At 40.5% G+C, this 20859-nt stretch overlaps 1 protein-coding gene across 2 annotated transcripts in view; it reads right to left on the reverse strand.

Annotated features, from left to right (window-relative positions):
• LRRC8C (leucine rich repeat containing 8 VRAC subunit C) overlaps positions 1-20859 on the reverse strand; it is a 91692-nt gene that overhangs the window by 56175 nt on the left and 14658 nt on the right. The window contains exon 1 of one of the 2 annotated variants that reach the window (XM_060303065.2): positions 14366-14485. The exons of the other annotated variant lie outside the window; for it this stretch is intronic. The gene's annotated coding sequence lies outside the window, so the exon portion shown is untranslated. Of the gene's footprint in view, positions 1-14365; positions 14486-20859 lie in introns of those variants that run through there. 2 annotated transcript variants of the gene reach the window in all.

Genomic DNA, 20859 nt, shown 5'->3' on the forward strand with positions numbered 1-20859 from the left:
GGATAGATTTTTTGTTACACAAACTCTTGCAACTTGCTATTCAAAACCCAAGAACCAAATAAATTTGGATAAGAGAGACTATTTATTCAGTATTTCCATCCATTATTTCTTTTTGTAATTGAGATATAACTGACATATAACATTGTATTATTTTTAACTGTACAACATAATGATTTGACATACTATATATTGTGAAATGATTACCAGAACAAGTTTAGTTAATATCCATCACCACACAGTTACAAATTTTTTTCTTATGATGAGAACTTTTAAGATCTACTCTCTTAGCAACTTTCTAATATACAATACAGCATTGTTAACTATAGTCATCATGTTGTCCATTACATCCCCAGAATTCATTTATCTTATAACTGGAAGTTTGTACCTTTCAACCGCCTTCACCCATTTCAGCCATGACCCCCATGCCCACCCCCCCACCCAGCCTCTGGTAACCACCAGTCTCTTCTCTGTATCTATGAGTTTTTTTGTTTGTTTTAAGATTCCACATACAAGTGAGATCACATAGTATTTGTCTTTCTCTGTCTCACTTATTTTACCTAGCATAATGCCCTCAAAGTCCATCCATGTTGTTGAAAATGGCAGGATTTCCTCCTTTTTCATGACTCAGTAATATTCCATTGTATACAGACACCACGTTTACTTTATTCATTCATCCATCAGAGGACACTTCAGTTGTTTCTATGTTTTGGCTGTTGTAAATAATGCTGCAATGAACATGGGGGTGCACACATCTTTTCCAGTTAGTGTTTTTGTTTCCTTTGGATAAATGCACAGAAGTGGAATTGCTAGATCATGTGGTGGTTCTATTTTTAATTTTTTGAGGAAACACCACACTGTTTTCTATAGTGGCTACACCAATTTACATTCCTACCAACAGTGCACAAGGGTTCCCCTTTTTCTATATCCTCACCAACACTTGTTATTTCTTCTTTTTGATGATAGCCATTGATTTGCATTTCCCTGATGATTAGTGACGTTGAGCACATTTTCATGTGCTTGTTGGCGATTTGTATGTCTTCTTTGGAAAAATATCTATTCAAATCCTCTGCCTATTTTTAAAAATTGGATTGTTTGGGTTTTTTATTTTCCTATTGAGTTGCATGAGTTCTTCATATTTTTTGGATATTAACCATTTATCAGATATATGACTTGCAAATAATTTCTCCCATACCATATGTTGCCTTTTCATTTCCTTGATGGTTTCCCTTCCTGTACAGAAGCTTTTTAGTTTGATGTAATCCCACTTGTTTATTTTTGATTTTGTTGCCTTTGTTTTGGGTCTCAAGAGCTCACTGCTAAAAACACTGTCAATGATCTTACCCTCTATGTTTTCTTCTAGGAGTTTTATGGTTTCAGGTCTTTAACTCATTTTGAATTGATTTTTGTGTATGGTATATGATAGTGTTCCAGTTTCATTCTTTTGCATGTGGTTGTCCAGTTTTCCCAGCACCATTTATTAAAGAGACAATCCTTTCCCCATTGTATATTCATCCTTTTTTCTTAAACTGGTGCTTCTTTCTGGTGAGAAAGTCCATAGCTCTTTTCTAATCCTCAGTGGGATTTGTAATCCCCCAAATACTTAACCACTACACTGCAGTACATCAGCTGTTATGACTACAGAAGAGCAGAAAAACGTGTGTGGAAAGAAAGTAGCTGCAGGAATTAAACTAGAAAAAAGTGGTAAGAACATGAATGAGTCAGCATAAGGGTATAAGAGCTTTAAAAGGTATCAACTTCAAAGAGAAAATGAAATTATTTGGGTTGCCCTAGTAACACCAAGATAAAAATGTGGAAGTGAAAATGCAGGATTTAACACTAGGAAAACCTTTGGCACCAAGATCTCTCCTATCATGGAATGAGCTTTACCATGGCAACAGGCAAAAAACATGTAAACGGATTAAAGAAAAAATATCCAAGGGAGTGGAAGCATGGTAATAAAGACAAAGCTGATCTAATAAATAAACTGTACCTTTCTTTTCTTTTAATTCACAGAATTAAATAGGGGGAAGGCAAAGGGTCTGCAGGGATCAAATGAGACTTTCCTCAGTGACATGTGGTCTTAAATGATTTTAAAAGTTCAGCTTAATGTATTATTTTCACACACTTATTTTTCCCCAAATGGTATAGAATCTCTACTCAGTCTAGACCTCTGGTTTTATTATAGGAAAAGGCAAAAGAAATAAAAACAGAAGGAATAGGTTAAATTTTCCATGCCCAATCTCTACTTTTTTGGAGGAGTTATGTCCCTGGCGATTAAGGCAAGAAGAGACATTCATATTAATGTACTACTGCAGTATTAAAGGATTACTCTAGTATTATAGTATTCAGGACACGGCACTGAAGTCAAAGCGTCCAGGTGTGAATCCTGGCTCTGCCACTTGTGAGCTGGGTGACCATGAACAGGTTACTCAATCCTTCTGTTTCCTCATTTTTAAAATGGGCAAAAGGATGGTATCTTCCTTCACTGGGTTTCTGGGAAGTGTATAAGAGGTAATTCTGGCAAACACTAATTGGTGTACTAGGCAGGAAGTTAGCACTCATATATGACAACTACTAATATTATCAATAGAGCTAACAATCCAATTTGATAAGTATGATAGGGAGTTTACTATTAAGAATAAGAATTTCTTGGTGTTTAGGGCCTTCAGCTCTAACTTGAGGTATCAAACTAAAAACAATTCTTTATAAAACAAAAGAAACAAGCTTTGAAAGATCGTTTTTGTTAAAAGGGAGAGGAAAGATCTAACAATGAATATTTAATATTATTATACCTACTAAATACCAGGCATTAAACAAGTTATCTGTTAAGCTTCCACATGAAACCCATGAGGCAGGTATGATCTTAGCTCTTCAGAAGAAGAAATGTACAAGAGAGACGAATGATTTCTCCAAGGTTACAAAGCCTGTGACTGGCACACCAAAACTTCCCACTCCGCTCTGTCAGATTCCAATGCTCAAACTCATTCTACTTCATGAGAGAAATTATTTTAGTCTCTAACAACCTCCTTTATGGGAAATTCAGCCTTGTCATCCATTGGCCAAAAAGCCTATTTGGGGAGTTAGCTATCTGAGGACTGAATTCAGGGCAATCAAATCTCTAGCCTAAAATCTGGCACTGAGAGAGAAATCCAGTCTGAGGAAAGATCTTTTAAAAGTTTACAAAGGACTCAGCTTCTCTCCACGAGGGGGTAACTGGTATCGCACTTACACTTCTGTTGTAAGTAGAGAGAAAAACACAATTTTACCAGAACCACAGAATATCTTTTATGTTATACTCTTGGTTACATCTATTTTTCGTTTGATGGTAAACCCTTGGGTGGAGAATGCAATCCCCCAATTTCGCACTGTTCCAATCTCCTTTAGGGGGACCTGCATGTGACTTTCAGGAACTCAGTGCAGCAAAACAGCGAGAACCTTCTGTACTGAGAATTTGAATACTGGGAAACATATACCAAATGAAAATAGAAGGACAGTGACTACTTACTTCCTTTACATTGTTCTTATTCAAGTTAATTTGGTCAAGACACTTAACTATTAACCATCTCTTGCCCCTAGAAAATTATCAGATCCTCCCTTTCTTGATGTTTCAGCAGTGTTTTGCTTTATTGCAGATATGTCTACAGAGGATTTATTTTTCTAAAAAAATGGTTCAAATGTTCATTGTCTTTTTTTTCAAATTAATTAATTAATTAATTTTGGGGGGGGGCTGTGTTGGGTCTTCGTTTCTGTGGGAGGGCTTTCTCTAGTTGCAGCGAGCAGGGGCCACTCTTCATCGCGGTGCGCGGGCCTCTCACTATCGCGGCCTCTCTTGCTGCAGAGCACAGGCTCCAGACGCGCAGGCTCAGTAGTTGTGGCTCACGGGCCTAGTTGCTCCGCGGCATGTGGGATCTTCCCAGACCAGGGCTCGAACCCGTGTCCCCTGCATCGGCAGGCAGACTCTCAACCACTGCACGACCAAGGAAGCCCCATTGTCTTTTTAAAATTATGATTCTCAATTTCTTGCTTCCAGTTTCAGATCACACAATGTTTCCAGAAGCAGGGGACAGAAAATGCTTCAGGTGCACTTTATGTAAAAAATTCCCATAGGTACCTGAAGTCTCTTCCCAATCCCTGGGTTGATTGGGAAGAACTAAGGTTGGCAGCCTTAGTTCTGCCAACTAATTCTTTTTTTTTTTTAATCTTTATTGGAGTACAATTGCTTTACAATGGTGTGTTAGTTTCTGCTTTATATCAAAGTGAACCTGCTATACATATACATATATCCCTATATCTCCTCCCTCTTGCGTCTCCCTCCCACCCTCCCTATCCCACCCTTCTAGGTGGTCACAAAGCACCGAGCTGATCTCCCTGTGCTATGCAGCTGCTTCCCACTAGCTAGCTATTTTACATTCGGTAGTGTACATATGTCCATGCCACTCTCTCACTTCGTCCCAGTTTACCCTTCCCACTCCCCGTGCCCTCAAGTACATTCTCTACATTTGCGTCTTTATTCCTGTCCTGCCCCTAGGTTCTTCAGAACCACTTTTTTTTTTTTTAGATTCCATATATATGTGTTAGCATACGGTATTTGTTTTTCTCTTTCTGACTTACTTCACTCTCTATGACAGACTCTAGGCCCACCCATCTCACTACAAATAACTCAATTTTGTTCCTTTATATGGCTGAGTGATATTCCATTGCATATATGTGCCACATCTTTATCCATTCATCTGTTGATGGACACTTAGGTTGCTTCCATGTCCTGGTTATTGTAATTAGAGCTGCAATGAACATTGTGGTACATGACTCTTTTTGAATGATGGTTTTCTCAGGGTATATGCCCATCAGTGGGATTGCTGGGTCAATATGGTGGTTCTATTTTTAGTTTTTTAAGGAACCTCCATACTGTTCTCCATAGTGGCTGTATCAATTTACATTCCCACCAACAGTGCAAGAGGGCTCCCTTTTCTCCACACCCTCTCCAGCATTTATTGTTTGTAGACTATTTTTTTTTTTTTTCGGTACGCGGGCCTCTCACTGTTGTGGCCTCTCCCGTTGCGGAGCACAGGCTCTGGACGTGTAGGCTCAGCGGCCATGGCTCACGGGCCAAGCCGCTCCGCGGCATGTGGGATCTTCCCAAACAGGGGCACGAACCTGTGTCCCCTGCATCGGCAGGTGGACTCATAACCACTGCGCCACCAGGGAAGCCCTGTTTGTAGATTTTTTGATGATGGCCATTCTGACTGGTGTGAGGTGATACCTCATTGTAGTTTTGATTTGCATTTCTCTAATGATTAGTGATGTTGAGCATCCTTTCATGTGTTTGCTGGCAATCTGTATATCTTCTTTGGAGAAATGTCTATTTAGGTCTTCAGCTCATGCAGCTCAATACGAAAAAGACAAACAACTAATTCTTGATGTTAAGACACACCCAAACATGTAGACCATTCTGAAATTGTAGCTCTTTTAGGGGAATCTGACTTACGATATGATTTCATGTCAACCTGAGTTCTAGGATACATGTTCCCTTAGCTTCAATTTTTCTTCATATCATCAAATACAACCTGCAGATACTTCTATTAGTGCTCTGCTTTCTATTTATATTTAACCTTAATGTTTTCATCCCAACTCCCCAAGTTTCCTCCTTTTCTTGTTTTCCCCAGTATAAGTGACTCATGATGTATCTAATGGATCAGATGTATGGTTTGAGAGAGAAGAAGATGACACCAAGATTTTTGACTTGAGGAACAGAAAGGATGGAGGTGACATTTTCTGAAGGGAGAAGGAAATGACAGAAAGAGCAAATTTGGGGAGGGGGGGATGAGGAATTTGGTTAGAGACATGTTAAATATGAGACATCTATTCAGACGAACAAGTGGAGGGACTCCAGAAACAGTTGGATATACTAGGCTAGAGTTAGGAAAGATCTGGGCTGGAGATATAAATTTGGGGGTCATCAGGGTATAGGAAGTGATTAAAGCCATGGGACAGTATGAAGTCACTTTGGAAGTACACAGAGAGAAGAAAACTACCTAAGGACTTCTACAGCAAGGAGCATTTTCCCACCAGATGTGGGATTGAATTACTCTCTCACTTGTTTAGGTTACCGTGAAAATGTCATATTATCATTAACATGATAATGGGACACTGTCTCTGGTGACCCTCTTTAAAATATTAATACTAACTTGTCACCACCAGTGGCACACTATCCAAGCATTCCAGTTTTTCATTCTCCTAAGTGACTTTTATCAACAGCATTATCTTTATCAGATGTACTACATACGTGTCTACTAGTGTTTTTGTCTGTCTCCTGCATTATAAGGTACATTCCATAAGAAACAGGGACTTTGTTTTGTTCACTCGTACCTCCCAGTGTGCAGAACAGTGCCTGGCACATAAAAAGGACTCGGTAAATAGTTGCTGAATGAATGAATGATGAAGAATGAGTATACACGGATTCTGAAATTCTCTCAGTTGTTAAAAATGAATAACTATTATACCTGTTTTATTGCTCTTCACAAATTGAAGGTTTGTGGCCACCCTACATTGTCAGATAACGGTTAACATTTTTTAGCAATAAAGTACTTTAAAATTAAGGTATGTACATTATTTTTTAGATATAATGCTATTATTGCACACAATAGACTACAGTGTACTATAAACATAACTTCTGTATGCACTGGGAAACCAAAATTTGGTGTGATTTGATTTATTGAAATATTTGCTTTATTGTGGTGGTTTGGAATCAAACACACAACACCTGTGAGGTATGCCTGTATAACAGAAATATTTCTGTAAATACCAGAATTTAGAGTTAGTGCACTTAGTTTTGAAGAAGAGAACCACCAGATTTGTTTTTGCAACACTCTGCATCTTCTCATGATACCCACACTCTGCTTCAGGGCAGAGGAGAAGCAAAGAAGGTATAAAAGGCCACCTGCGAGATTTATGCGGAGGTTGAAAAGGAAAATCTTTCTCTGCCTTGTTCAGGGAGTTGGGAGAGGGAAGATAGGAGAGGAGTGGGAAAAGAGAGGTTCTCGGCCTGATTTATTTTGAACTTGGGCTCCTAGATAATAACTGTAGCAGTATCATATTCTTTCCTCTACTTCCATTGCCTGTCTAAAACACCGTCCAGGGACCTACCATAGAATAAGGTAAAGACTGCAAGAAGGGAAGGACAGGTACTTACTAAGCAACGGCAGGCAAGAGTGATCATTGACAGTTTGGGTCAGAATTCTCAATGGTAAATGACTGGCAAAGCACAAGTGCAGGAGGATGGGAGAGTCAGGACTGTGGGAAGCCATGGTGAATCTACCATCATTCTGCAAAACACATGATACTAAACTGGTGGTAAGAAGAGCCTGTAAGTCAGCCTTTTGCTATAACTAGCATTATTCAGTCCCTTACTGGAGTCTGAGTTCCATCTTTCAAGAGGAATGTGGAAAAATATTAGATAGACAGTTATTTAAGAGCAAGTTCCACCTGCAAAAATATATCCAGATTTCAGTATTTCCAACTCAGCTCTATTGCTATTACCCTGGTCCAAGCCATCATCATCTCTCAGCTAGATTACTGCAATAGCCTCACAACTGGTCTCCCTGCTTCTACCACTGACCCGTATAGATTTGTCTCAACTGAGCGGCAGAATGATCCTATTAAAATATTGGGTTTCTCCTGTGCTCAAAACCTTCTGACAACTCCGTCTTACTCAGAAAAAGCCAAAATGTTTACAAAAATCCTACTAGGCCCTATGTAGTCTGCACTCTTCCCACGCTCAGCGCCAGTGTCATAGCCTCCTTCACTCTGGCTAGCTCCAGCCACACTGGTCTTTCCTGCAGTTTTTTCAACATCCCAGGTTCACTCCTGCCCCAGGGCCTTTGCATGTGCAGTACCCTCTGCCTGGAATTCTCCTCTTCCTGATACCAGAAATTATCTGCATTCCAACCACTTTTCACCATTTCTGTCACTACCACTCTGGGCCAAGCCTTCACCAGCTCTCGTGTGGATAATACAGCAAAGCTGATTTCATGTATTACAACCGCAGCCCCGGCACTCCCTTTCTTCCTGCCCTGCCTTACTTTTCTCCATAGCATTTGGCACCTTTGAACACGCTACACATTTTAGTTACTTATGTGTTTCTCTTGTCTCCTCCCCCTTGACCATAAGTCCCATGAAGGCAGGAATTTTTGTCAGATTTGGACACTATTTTGTCCCTAATGTCCAGGAGAGTGTCTGACCCATATTTGTCATTCAGTAGGTATTTTTTGATTGAAAGAATAAAGCAAGAGAAACAGAATTTAAGGAGACAGCTTACCTAAATCGAGACAAGCAAAGGAATATGTAAGTCTAACAGATGATTCAAGAACCTAGAAGTATATGGATAGACTAAGGTACCGACTACAAAGTGCTTCAATTTCAGATGTAAAAACAGGCCCTCAAACGGCGGCATGAGAGGTTTAGGGTAGACAGGAAGAACCTGTTGTTATATTATTCAATAGACGGTTCTAGAACAAAACCTGTGGGTTGGTCATGCCACTGAGATGTGCAAAATGGGCGCGACTTGCTCTCTGGGGGTGGAGTGCTAGCTGAGAAAGCCCACCGCTGCTCTGCTCAGAGCCTAAGGTGAGTATTTCCCCAGGAGCCAGCATCACTTACTGAAACAGCAGAGAGTGCCATGTGCTTCCAAAGGGGAAACACATGTACTGGTGCTCAATCAGGAATCACCCACTGCAAAACCTGTTGACAGAATCTGGGCTGAGCCGGGCTCCTGAAATTTATTAGAAAATTTTGGGGGAAACAAAACGCAGGGGACATAGAGTGGTGGCTCTCAATGTGTGGAATCAGCTGGAAAGTTTTAAAAATACTAATACCCGGGTCCAGTTAAATCAGAACATACCCCAGGCATGAAGTGTCTTCTTTAAAGGTGCCCAGGTGATTCCAACATGCAGCTGAGGTGGAGATCTATTTCCCTAGAAACCTCGTACTTCCTCTTTTTGTGATTAAAAAGTAAACCTATGATGATGTCATAGGTGATGTCTTAAGGAAAAACTGGAGCTTTATCTGTGCCTACCAAAGCAGAGTTCACTTACTTAAAATGCTTTCAGTACTCTATGAACTCATATTTTCGTATCATGTCTGTAGTTAATAGGTACCTCACCTCTCCCCCGATCACCACATCAGAATGACAGGCTTCCCCAGGTGGCCCACCCTCCTGTGGGAAGAGGGTAACGTTTGACGGGGTCATGACCACAACTGCAGTGTCCTATTTTGGAAGGCTGTGGCTGGGTGTCTTCATAGGCAGTCCAAGATCAACACTCTCCCTACCTGCTCTGTTCACTCCTTCACTCCCCGGGGTTATTTATATATGAATCCATCTCCCCGCCCACACTATAAATTCTGTAAGGGCAGACGCTGCCTTGCACATTTTGGCACTCCCAGCCTCTGACCTCGTTGTCTGAGGAATAATGACAAGGAGCTCCACAGGCATGGCGATGATTTACCCCTCCAGGACATTTTCTAATGTGGATGATGCATCGAACACTAGAACTGTAGTTTTGATGGGGTCCATTTTTACTTTACAGGTGTTTTATTTTAGAATAACAGTGAGTGTGGGTCTTACCAGCAAAGATCTCTTTATGGATAAAGAAAAATCCCATCTCCACCACAACAGGAGCTAAGGTTTACTATGTGCCTAGACAGTGTCAGGCACATCACATGTATCATATTATTTAATCCCCGAACATCCCTAGGCTCTAGGTACCCTTACGGAAGAAACGGAGACCTTGGAAGGTTAAACGTCTTGCCTAGGGTTACACAGCAGTAAGTAGAAGAGCCTGGATGCAACCAAGGTGATCTGGTTTTAGAGCCAATTATTCTAAGTAAGTCACTAAACCTAACATTTCATGGATAACAGAATTGAAAATTGAATTTCTTCCTGATTTAATTTAGGAATTAGTTGGCAGGAAAGGGTGTTTTCCCTTACTCTAAAGAAGGGTTTCTTAAAAACTGGGAGTGCTACGACTTAACATGTCCTATTAACTTACATTATAATATCAGAGATGCTTTCTTTTAAATTCATATTATATTCAGAGTATAACATATTAAGAGATGTTATCTTTAAACTTTCTGTTTGCTTTTCCATTGGTGCTGACTCCTAGCTTTTTGGCTTTAAATCTCTTAGCTCTTCAGTCTCTTGGTCAAGCACTTAATAATTTTAAAGAATTTTAAGAGTAGAATCTACCGCACCCCATAGCTAAATGAGAGTACAGCTAGTCTATTTTCCTGTTGTACATCCATATTTTTAATAAAAATTTATAGTTTATTACTTGATAATGAAAGATAATACACAGTTTCAATTTTTATGTCAAATACTTAGTTTAGGAAAGATAATGAAGATTTCTTTAACCTTCTTCATAGGTGATTCTAATATAAAAATACTGACGATGCTTAGGTAGCGTTTCTGCTACTCTCCCCACTTTCACTAAATAAATTAGTTGGAGTATGCGATGCTGAGAGATTGGGAATGACTCTCTTAAAATGTCATAGAGATGAAAAATTTTCTCTTTCTCAGATTATAGTCTAAAAACAAATATATTTTAAAACAGGCTTCATTCCAGGTTTCCAAGCAAACACACCCAAATAGATTAACTAATATATCAGAGCCTTAGACTGTTTTCAAATGCTATACCTACACTGCTTATGATGTCATACAAATAATTTTGATTCAGTTTGAATGTGTCAACAGGAAGAGGTCTGGCAGAAACAAAATTCTAAGCAAACTAATTATGAGACTCAAGCAATTCCATTACCAGAAATGCTAGTTAAACCAAACAGTAGTGCGGCCAAAGAACATCAAGGAACACCACTGTTTTCAAGACTTGTGGTTTCCTCATATAAGGGACCTATTCTGCTCTTATTTGGATGTGGCACAAGGGGACTTTTTGAAAGCATGGTATATTTCAATCTAATAAAAAAAATCTCAATACAGCTGAGTGAACGTAAAGTTGCTCGCAGTCAGACACTCACATTCCTCAGTCTCTATAAATATGTCTGCTGCTTAACATCAATAACACACCTTGTTGCCTCACCTAAAACATTCTTGTTTTTGCACATCAAATATTCTAATGTGATCCGGTCCTTTGTGCACGGCTCCAGTTTGGGTCTAATATTCTCTTCCCTTCTATTGAAGAATAGGTCTCCTGAAAATTTTGTAGAAACAGACTGTCGTCATACTAAGCATCTTTCTTCCAAACCACAATGGCCACTGCTGACTGAGCTTACTAGGCAAAATCATTCATAAAGGTGGGCTATGTTCCTTCTTATGGCATCAGTGAGATATTAATAGCATTTTAATACAAAACCTCAGGGTAATTTGTGCAAATTCTTTTCTCTATGAAGTGATTCTAGTTTTGTACACTTAGGCTGATATGAAATCCTTAGTCCAAAGAAATATATGCCAACAGTAAAACTAATAAAAGTATTCCTGTTATTGCCTTATGGGTATATGTTACGTCATTGAACATCTGTATTCTGAGAACCCTAAGTTTAGTCATAAGCAGCCACATTAAACTAAAAATGGAAGTAAGTTATCTCTACTTACCATTTTGTTCAACATAACATAATGCAGTGGTTAAAATGCAAATTTTACAGCCAGAAAGACCTAGGTTTGAAATCTAGGTCTGTGGCAATCTCTTTAAATTATGCACACTTAGAAAAATGCTTGGCAGTAAATATGACAATTATCAACCTCATTATTTAATTAAGAAAATATTAGCTAGGCTTCTCTCCTGGGAAGCTTCTGAATTCTGAAAATCCCACTTACTGTATGTTTCTCTATATCTACTGTTCATGGAATATGCCTAAAAGTACCCCCAAACTGTGGTGTCCTCTAAAACATCTGGTAATTTTTTCCACTTACCTCAAGATAGGCCAGTTTCTTCAAATCAACCACCTCTAATTTACCTGTTTTACCTGTCTTTGCTGCATGGATATACTGAAACAAAAACCCATGAAAATGCCAACCTACCCCAACTCTTGAACTAGGTATCTGGAAGTTTAGAGGTCCCAGATATGCAAATCTGTTAGATCCTCCCCACCCCATTCCTGACTATGTGGTTCCTGAAGCTTCCTCGGCACCTAGCATCCCTGGAGCATGACCCAAAGCTTTAAGGAAACCTCAATAGCTAAGACTAGTAAAGATAAGGCCAATGGAGCAGTTCCTAAGAACAAGTACCCATCCCTACCCCCCACCTTCAGGTGGTTAGACCTGCCAGCATGAAAATCACACCACCGTGGAAAGGCAGTTCCTCTGACTGCTGCCATCCAAGAACACCGCTGCCTTTCTGGGGTGTACAGGATGGCCAGCAGCTGCAGCTGCAGGACTGATCCGTCCCCTTACAGGAGACTTCCTGGAAGCTGAGTCACTATTTCCAGGAGTAGTCACTGAAAGAGCCTTCATGTTGAATCTTCCTTGCAAGGTGCTACCATGGCTCTGTGCTCTTTGTGGCCTGAGCTATAAGATGGCAACACCACGGTAGGAAAGATCACTTATTGTCTCCTGGTATCCAGTGTCTCCTTTTTAAAAGATAATTTTTATATGCCTGTTCCAGCCCCCTTGCAGGCAGGTGTGACCATGTGACTTAGTCTTAGCCAGTGAAATAGAAAAGATATCTTTGATTCTGACTTGTGTCCTTAAAGGAAAGGAGCTTGCCCTCAACTACCCTCATCCTCACTTCTGAGGAGGGTATGTCACTTCAGTCAGACCAACAAGGGATACATGATGGCAATGGTGGAGCATCAAGACATAAGGAGGCTGAACCCTTGCCATTATAGACCCCCATGATCATGTTCCTACTAGTATGGGAAAGAAAGAATGACTTTTCTTGTTTAAGCCACTATTAGGAGGAGGGGGTGGGTATCTCTGACATCATTTGAACTCATAACTCTTAGCCACATGTGGCAGTGCTCACACTGGGGTAGGTGAATGCATCCACGTGGGGAGTGTGAAAAGCCATAAGATATACATGTGTATTCTCTAGGTACATAGACTTTACTCAAAGATTCTGGATGAAAAGTGTTATACTGAAACCAACGGAGACATGGTTTCATATGTTTTTGAAAGTTAAAATACAAGATAATAAATGAAATTTGGTGCTGCAGACAGAATATTTCTAGCTCTATTCCAGGTTCCTGAAATAAGCAGAAAATCTCTTCTATCCTGAGGGAGGCTCTGATGGGATGTAGGAGGTGTATTAGTTGTAGAAAGGATATTTAACTACAAGTCCAAGGTTCTAGACTCAACTCCACTTCTGACTATACTATATGAGACAAGTCCTGCTGCTGCTCTGTGCTTTTAGGTTTATGAAACAGAGCCACACGTCTATGTGTCCAGTCAACACACTGCTATATATATATATATATATATATATATATATATATACACACACACACACACACACACACACACACACACACTCTTGGGTTGCATGGGGGATAAAGATGACTTAGACATGATCTTGGAAGGCAATGAGATGCTAGGAGTTGTAATCCAGGAATAATGACATCCAAGTGGAAGCCTTCCCAAAAAAGGCCACTCACTACCTGGGCAACCTATTGTGAAGTTGTTTAGTGGGAAAATTCTACAATTTGCACAGAACTCCCAAACAACTTTCTATGGTTCACTATTAAATGAGAAGACAATTATAAATTAACTGCTACTTAGGGAATGCCTCCACATATAAATGCCTTTATAAGAGAGATATAAAGAAGACGAATACACAATGAAAGGAGCAAATGAACACAGACAAAAGCCTAAAGCAGGAGAAACATGCAAAGCAAAGAGCAAATCACTTAAAAAAACCTCTAAACTATAATTAACCTTTTCAGGGAGCTAGCAGAAGATATTGTGTCCATAAACGTATCAGAAAAAGCTTGGAAATTAAAAATAAGATAATTAAAATGTCAACATCAGGGTTAGATTATAATGTTGAGAAAATTCATCTTGAAGTAGAACAAAAAGGCAAATGGGGAAGAAACAATAGATATATAGATTACAGATCCAATATCTGAAAAACAAAAATTTCATAAAGATTATAAAGAGGAAGTGAGTAGAGAAATTACACAGAAAATACTGCAAGAGAATCTTCTCAAATTGCAGAATATGAGACTCAATATTTTTAAAAAGGATGACCAAAGTGTCCAGCATGAGGAATAACTAAAGCCGCATACCATCATGAGGTGTTGGACCGTCAAGGATAAAGAGAAGATCCTGAAAGCTTCTGGGAGATAAAGGGGGTTAGAGGGCATATATGAAGAAACAAAATTCAGAACCACTGATATTGTTAGACTTCTCAATAACAGTACTTACTGGATGCTAAAAAAATGGTTTTAAAAAAAAGCCTTTTGGGCTTCCTTGGTGGCGCAGTGGTTGAGAGTCCTCCTGCCGATGCAGGCGACGCGGGTCCGTGCCCCGGTCCGGGAAGATCACACATGCCGCGGAGCGTCTGGGCCCGTGAGCCATGGCCGCTGAGCCTGCGCGTCCGGAGCCTGCGCTCCGCAACGGGAGAGGCCACAACAGTGAGAGGCTCGCGTACCGCAAAAAAAAAAAAAAAAAAAAGCCTTTAAAATTCTTAGTGAAAGTAGTTGTCAATTTAGAGTTCAACACCCAGCCAAAAATAACTTTCAAATCTGAGGGTAGAATGAATAATATATTTCAGACACTGAAAGACTCAGAAAACTCACCTTTATGCATTCTTTCTTTTAAAACTACTGAGGGATGTAAAGGCAATAAAAAGTTCCTCCCTTGAAATGCAGACATGCGTCCAGCTGCTGACTTGACATTTACAGTTAGATGTTGAATAGGCATTTCAAAATTAGTAAGTCCAAAACACAATTCTTTATTTCAACCCCAAATCTGCTATTCCCCTAATATTCTACATTACAGTTCCTCTGGTTTAAAACTTTGGAGTTCATTTTGACCTCTTTATCTTGCACCCAGGTCTATTCTGTCAGCAAAGCCTAGTGGCTCAACTTTTAAAATATATCTAGAATCTGACCATTTCTGATTAATTATACTGCTACATCCCAACCACCAGCATGTCGCATGTGCTTTACTGCAACAGGTTCATAACTAGTCTCCATGCTTCCATCCTTCTCACTTACAGTCTAGTCTCTACCATTTTTTTCCTCAAAGTGTGCCTTTTTTAGAAAGTCAGTGAGGTCAAAACTATTTTCATAAGAATACTACACATGAGTTGCCTTTTTAACTCACATTCTCTGGTGAATGTACAGAGGAATTTTCTGGAGGTTACATGATGTTAGTGAACAGACTGAATGCCAGGCATTAAAGAAATATGTAAAAATTTAAAACAATGTCATTGTCTTTCTTTGGGGGAAAATATAGTTATTTTCATAAAAATATATTATTTGTGTTAACATGTTTTCTTATTATTTTAAAATAAGTTAATACTTAACAGTTTAAAATTTCTAAAATGGTAAATATCTACAAATATAACCCACATAAAGCTCTTTGGGAGTCTTCAATAATTTTTTAAGATTACAAAGGCCCTGAGGCCAAAAAGTTTGGCTAATGGCTTCTCTATACTGCAACCAGAGTGATCCTTTTAAAACTCAAGTCATACTGTGACCCTCATTTGCTTAAAACCTTCTAATGGCTCCTCACTTCACTCAGAGTAGAGGAGGACAGGACACTTCATGAGCCTACAGTACCTTCTCCTAATAACTACTATTCTCCCCTCGCTCAGTGCCTTCCACCCTCGTTGGCCTTCTTGCTGTTGCCCCATCATGCCAGGGATATGCCTTTGTATTTGCTGTTCTCTCCTCAGATATGGATGGCTCCCTCCCTTCCTCCAGGTCTTTGCCTTATGAGCCATATTTTTTGTTGTTTCTCTTTCCAGATATTTAAATACTTGCAAATATTTCCCTATTCTTCTATGGTAGTGCTACCTCTTATCTTTGCCACACATATATTTGTTTACCCTACCCCACCTGTCACAGAGTATGTCCCGAGGACAGTGGCTGGGTTTTAATCTCCTCAAAGGAGAGCAGATCTGGTGGTGGTTTGCACACAGTTATGGTCCTGAACTGAAAACACATGGCTGAACTCAAGGGATTATCCAGCTAAAACTTCAGGAAAGAATATACTCAACGCAGGGCAGAGAGCCCCAACTCTATTCAAATTTTGAAAACAAAGACCCAGTCTCTATGAAAATTTGTGGAAAGCCTGATGACTTGGTGTCAGAAAATTCTTTTTAAATTCATATGCTGCAGGAGAGACCTTCAAGATGGCAGAGGAGTTAGATGTGGAGATCACCTTCCTCCCCACAAATACATCAGAAATACATCTACACGTGTAACAACTCCTACAGAACACCTGCTGAACGCTGGCAAAAGACCTCAGACTTCCCAAAAGGCAAGAAACTCCCCACGTACCTGGGTGGGGCAAAAGAAAAAAAAAAATCAGAGACAAAAGAATAGCGATGGGACCTGCACCAGTGGGAGGGAGCCGTGAAGAAGGAAAGGTTTCCACACACTAGGAAGCCCCTTCGCGGGCGGAGACTGTGGATGGCGGAGGGGGAAGCTTCGGAGCCACGGAAGAGAGCGCAGCAACAGCAGGGCAGAGGGCAAAGCGGAGAGATTCCTGCACAGAGGATTGGTGCCGACCGGCACTCACCAGCCCGAGAGGCTTGTCTGCTCTCCCGCCGGGGCAGGCGGGGGCTGGGAGCTGAGGCTCGGGCTTCGGTCGGAGCGCAGGGAGAGGACTGGGGTTGGCGGCGTGAACACAGCCTGAAGGAGGCTAGTGCACCGCGGCTAGCTGGGAGGGAGTCCGGGAAAAACTCTGGAGCTGCCGAAGAGGCAAGAGACCACTGCTTTGGGGTGCGCGAGGAGAGGGGATTCAGAGCACCGCTTAAACAAGTTCCAGAGATGGGAGCGAGCCGCGGCTATCAGCGCGGACCCCACAGACGCGCATGGGACGTTAAGGCTGCTGCTGCCGCCACCAAGAAGCCTGTATGCGAGCACAGGTCACCATCCACACCCCTCTTCCGGGGAGCCTGTGCAGCCCGCCACTGTCAGAGTCCTGTGATCCAGGGACAACTTCCCCGGGAGAACGCATGGCGCACCTCAGGCTGGTGCAACGTCACGTGGGCCTCTGCCGCCGAAGGCCCGCCCCGCATCCGTGCCCCTCCCTCCCCGCGGCCTGAGTGAGCCAGAGCCCCCGAATCAGCGGCTCCTTTAACCCCGTCCTGTCTGAGCGAAGAACAGACACCCTCAGGTGACCTACACGCAGGGGCGGGGCCAAATCCAAAGCTGAACCCCAGGAGCTGTGTGAACAAAGAAGAGAAAGGGAAATCTCTCCCAGCAGCCTCAGGAGCAGCGGATTAAATCTCCACAATCAACTTCATGTACCCTGCCTCTGTGGAATACCTGAATAGACGAAAAATCATCCCAAAATTGAGGCGGTGAACTTTGGGAGCAACTGTAGACTTGGGGTTTGCTTGCTGCATCTAAGTTGTTCCTGGCTTTATGTTTATCTTAGTTTAGTATTTAGAGTTTATTATCATTGGTAGATTTGTTTATTGATTTGGTTGTTCTCATCCTCCTTTTTTTAAATATATATATATACATTTTTTTCCTTTTTCTCTTTTTATGAGTGTATATGTGTATGCCTCTTTCTATGATTTTGTCTGTAGACCTTTCCTTTTACCATTTGTCCTAGGGTTCTGTCTGTCCGTTGTTTTTTTTTTTTACTATAGTTTTTAGCGCTTGTTAACATTGGTGGATTTGTTTTTTGGTGTGGTTACTATCTTCTTTCTCTCTTTCTTTTTTCTTTTAAAATTACTTTTTAATATTTTTATTTTTAATAATTATTTTTTAATAACTATTTTATTTTTTTCTTTATTTATTTTTCTCTCCCTTTTCTTCTGAGCCGTGTGGCTGACAGGGTCTTGGTGCTCTGGCCGGGTGTCAGGGCTGTGCCGCTGAGGTGGGAAAGCTGAGTTCAGCACACTGGTCCACGGGAGACCTCACGGCTGCATGTAATATCAAACGGTGAAAGCTCTCCCAGAGATCTCCATCTCAACGCTAGGACACAGCTCCACTCAACGACCAGCAAGCTACAGTGTCGGACATCCTATGCCAATCAACTAGCAAGACAGGAACACTACCCCACCCATTAGCAGAGAGGCTGCCTAAAATTATAATAAGGTCACAGACACCCCAAAACACACCACCGGAGGCGGCCCTACCCACAAGAAAGACAAGATCCAGACTCATCCACTAGACCACAGACACTAGTCCCCTCCAACAGGAAGCCTACACAACCCACTAAACCAACCTTAACCACCAGGGGTAGATACCAAAAACAACGGGAACTATGAACCTGCAGCCTGCAAAAAGGAGACTCCAAACGCAGTAAGTTAAGCAAAATGAGAGGACAGAGAAACACACAGCAGATGAAGGAGCAAGGTAAAAACCCACCAGGCCAAACAAATGAAGAGGAAATAGGCAGTCTACCTGAAAAAGCATTCAGAGTAATGATAGTAAAGATGTTCCTAAACCTTGCAAGTAGAATGGAGAAAATACAAGAAACGTTTAACAAGGACCTAGAAGAACTAAAGAGCAAACAAACAATCATGAACAGCACAATAAATGAAATTAAAAGTTCTCTAGAAGGAATCAATAGCAGAATAACTGAGGCAGAAGACCGCATAACTGACCTGGAAGATAAAATAGTGGAAATAACTACTCCAGAGCAGAATAAAGAAAAAAGAATGAAAAGAATTCAGGACAGTCTTAGAGACCTCTGGAACAACATTAAACGCATCAACCTTCAAATTATAGGGGTCCCAGAAGAAGGGAAAAAGAAAGGGACTGAGAAAATATTTGAAGAGATTATAGTTGAAAACTTCCCTAATATAGGAAAGGAAATAGTCAGTCAAATCCAGGAAGCGCAGAGAGTCCCATACAGGATAAATCCAATGAGAAACAAGCCAAGACACATATTAATAAAACTATCAAAAATTAAATACAAAGAAAACATATTAAAAGCATCAAGGGAAAAACAACAAATAACATACAAGGGAATCGCCATAAGGTTAACAGCTGACCTTTCAGCAGAAACTCTGCAAGCCAGAAGGGAGTGGCAGGACATATTTAAAATGATGAAGGGGAAAAACCTACAACCAAGAGTACCCAGCAAGGATCTCATTCAGATCTGACGGAAAAATTAAAACCTTTACAGACAAGCAAAAGCTAAGAGAATTCAGCACCACCAAACCAGCTTTACAACAAATGCTAAAGGAACTTCTCTAGGCAGGAAACACAAGAGAAGGAAAAGACCTACAATAACAAACCCAAAACAATTAAGAAAATGAAAACAGGAACATACATATCGATAATTACCTTAAATGTAAATGGATTAAATGCTCCCACCAAAAGACATAGACTGGCTGAATGGATACAAAAACAGGACCCATATATATGCTGTCTACAAGAGACCCATTTCAGACCTAGGGACACATACAGACTGAAAGTGAGGGGATGGAAAAAGATATTCCATGCAAATGGAAATCAGAAGAAAGCTGGAGTAGCAATTCTCATATCAGACAAAACAGACTTTGAAACAAAGGCTATTACAAGAGACAAAGAAGGACACTACGTAATGATTAAGGGATCAATCCAAGAAGTAGATATAACAATTGTAAATATTTATGCAACCAACATAGGAGCACCTCAACACATAAGGCAAATGCTAAAAGACATAAAAGGGGAAATCGACAGTAACACAATCATAGTAGGGGACTTTAACACCCCACTTTCACCAATGGACAGATCATCCAAAATGAAAATAAATAAGGAAACACAAGCTTTAAATGATACATTAAACAAGATGGACTAAATTGATATTTATAGGACATTCCATCCAAAAACAACAGAATACACTTTCTTCTCAAGTGCTCATGGAACATTCTCCAGGACAGATCAAATCCTGAGTCACAAATCAAGCCTTGGTAAATTTAAGAAAATTGAAATCGTATCAAGTATCTTTTCTGACCACAATGCTGTGAGACTAGATATCAATTACAGGAAAAAATCTGTTAAAAAATACAAGCACGTGGAGGCTAAGCAATACACTACTAAATAACCAAGGGATCACTGAAGAAATTAAACAGGAAATCAAAAAATACCGAGAAACAAATGACAATGAAAACATGATGACCCGAAACCTATGGGTTGCAGCAAAAGCAGTTCTAAGAGGGAAGTTTATAGCAATACACTCCAACCTCAAGAAACAAGAAACAATTCAAATAAACAACCTAACCTTACACCGAAAGCAATTAGAGAAAGAAGAACCAAAAAAAACCCAAAGTTGGGCTTCCCTGGTGGCGCAGTGGTTGAGAGTCCGCCTGCCGATGCAGGGGACATGGGTTCATGCCCCGGTCTGGGAAGATCCCACATGCCGCGGAGCAGCTGGGCCCGTGAGCCATGGCCGCTGAGCCTGTGCGTCCAGAGCCTGTGCTCCACAATGGGAGAGGCCACAACAGTGAGAGGCCCGCATAACGCAAAAAATAAATAAATAAATAAATAAATAAAACCCAAAGTTAGCAGAAGGAAAGAAATCATCAAATGAGATCAGCAATAAATGAAAAAGAAATAAAGGAAACAATAGCAAAGATCAATAAAACTAAAATCTGGTTTTTTGTGAAGATAAACAAAATTGATAAACCATTAGCCAGACTCATCAAGAAAAAAAGGGAGAAGACTCAAATCAATTGAAGTAGAAATGAAAAAGGAGAAGTAAAAACTGACAATGCAGAAATACAAAGGATCATGAGATATTAC

The sequence above is a fragment of the Globicephala melas genome, chromosome 1, assembly GCF_963455315.2.
Source record: "Globicephala melas chromosome 1, mGloMel1.2, whole genome shotgun sequence".
In the NCBI taxonomy this organism is placed as follows: Eukaryota; Metazoa; Chordata; class Mammalia; order Artiodactyla; family Delphinidae; genus Globicephala; species Globicephala melas.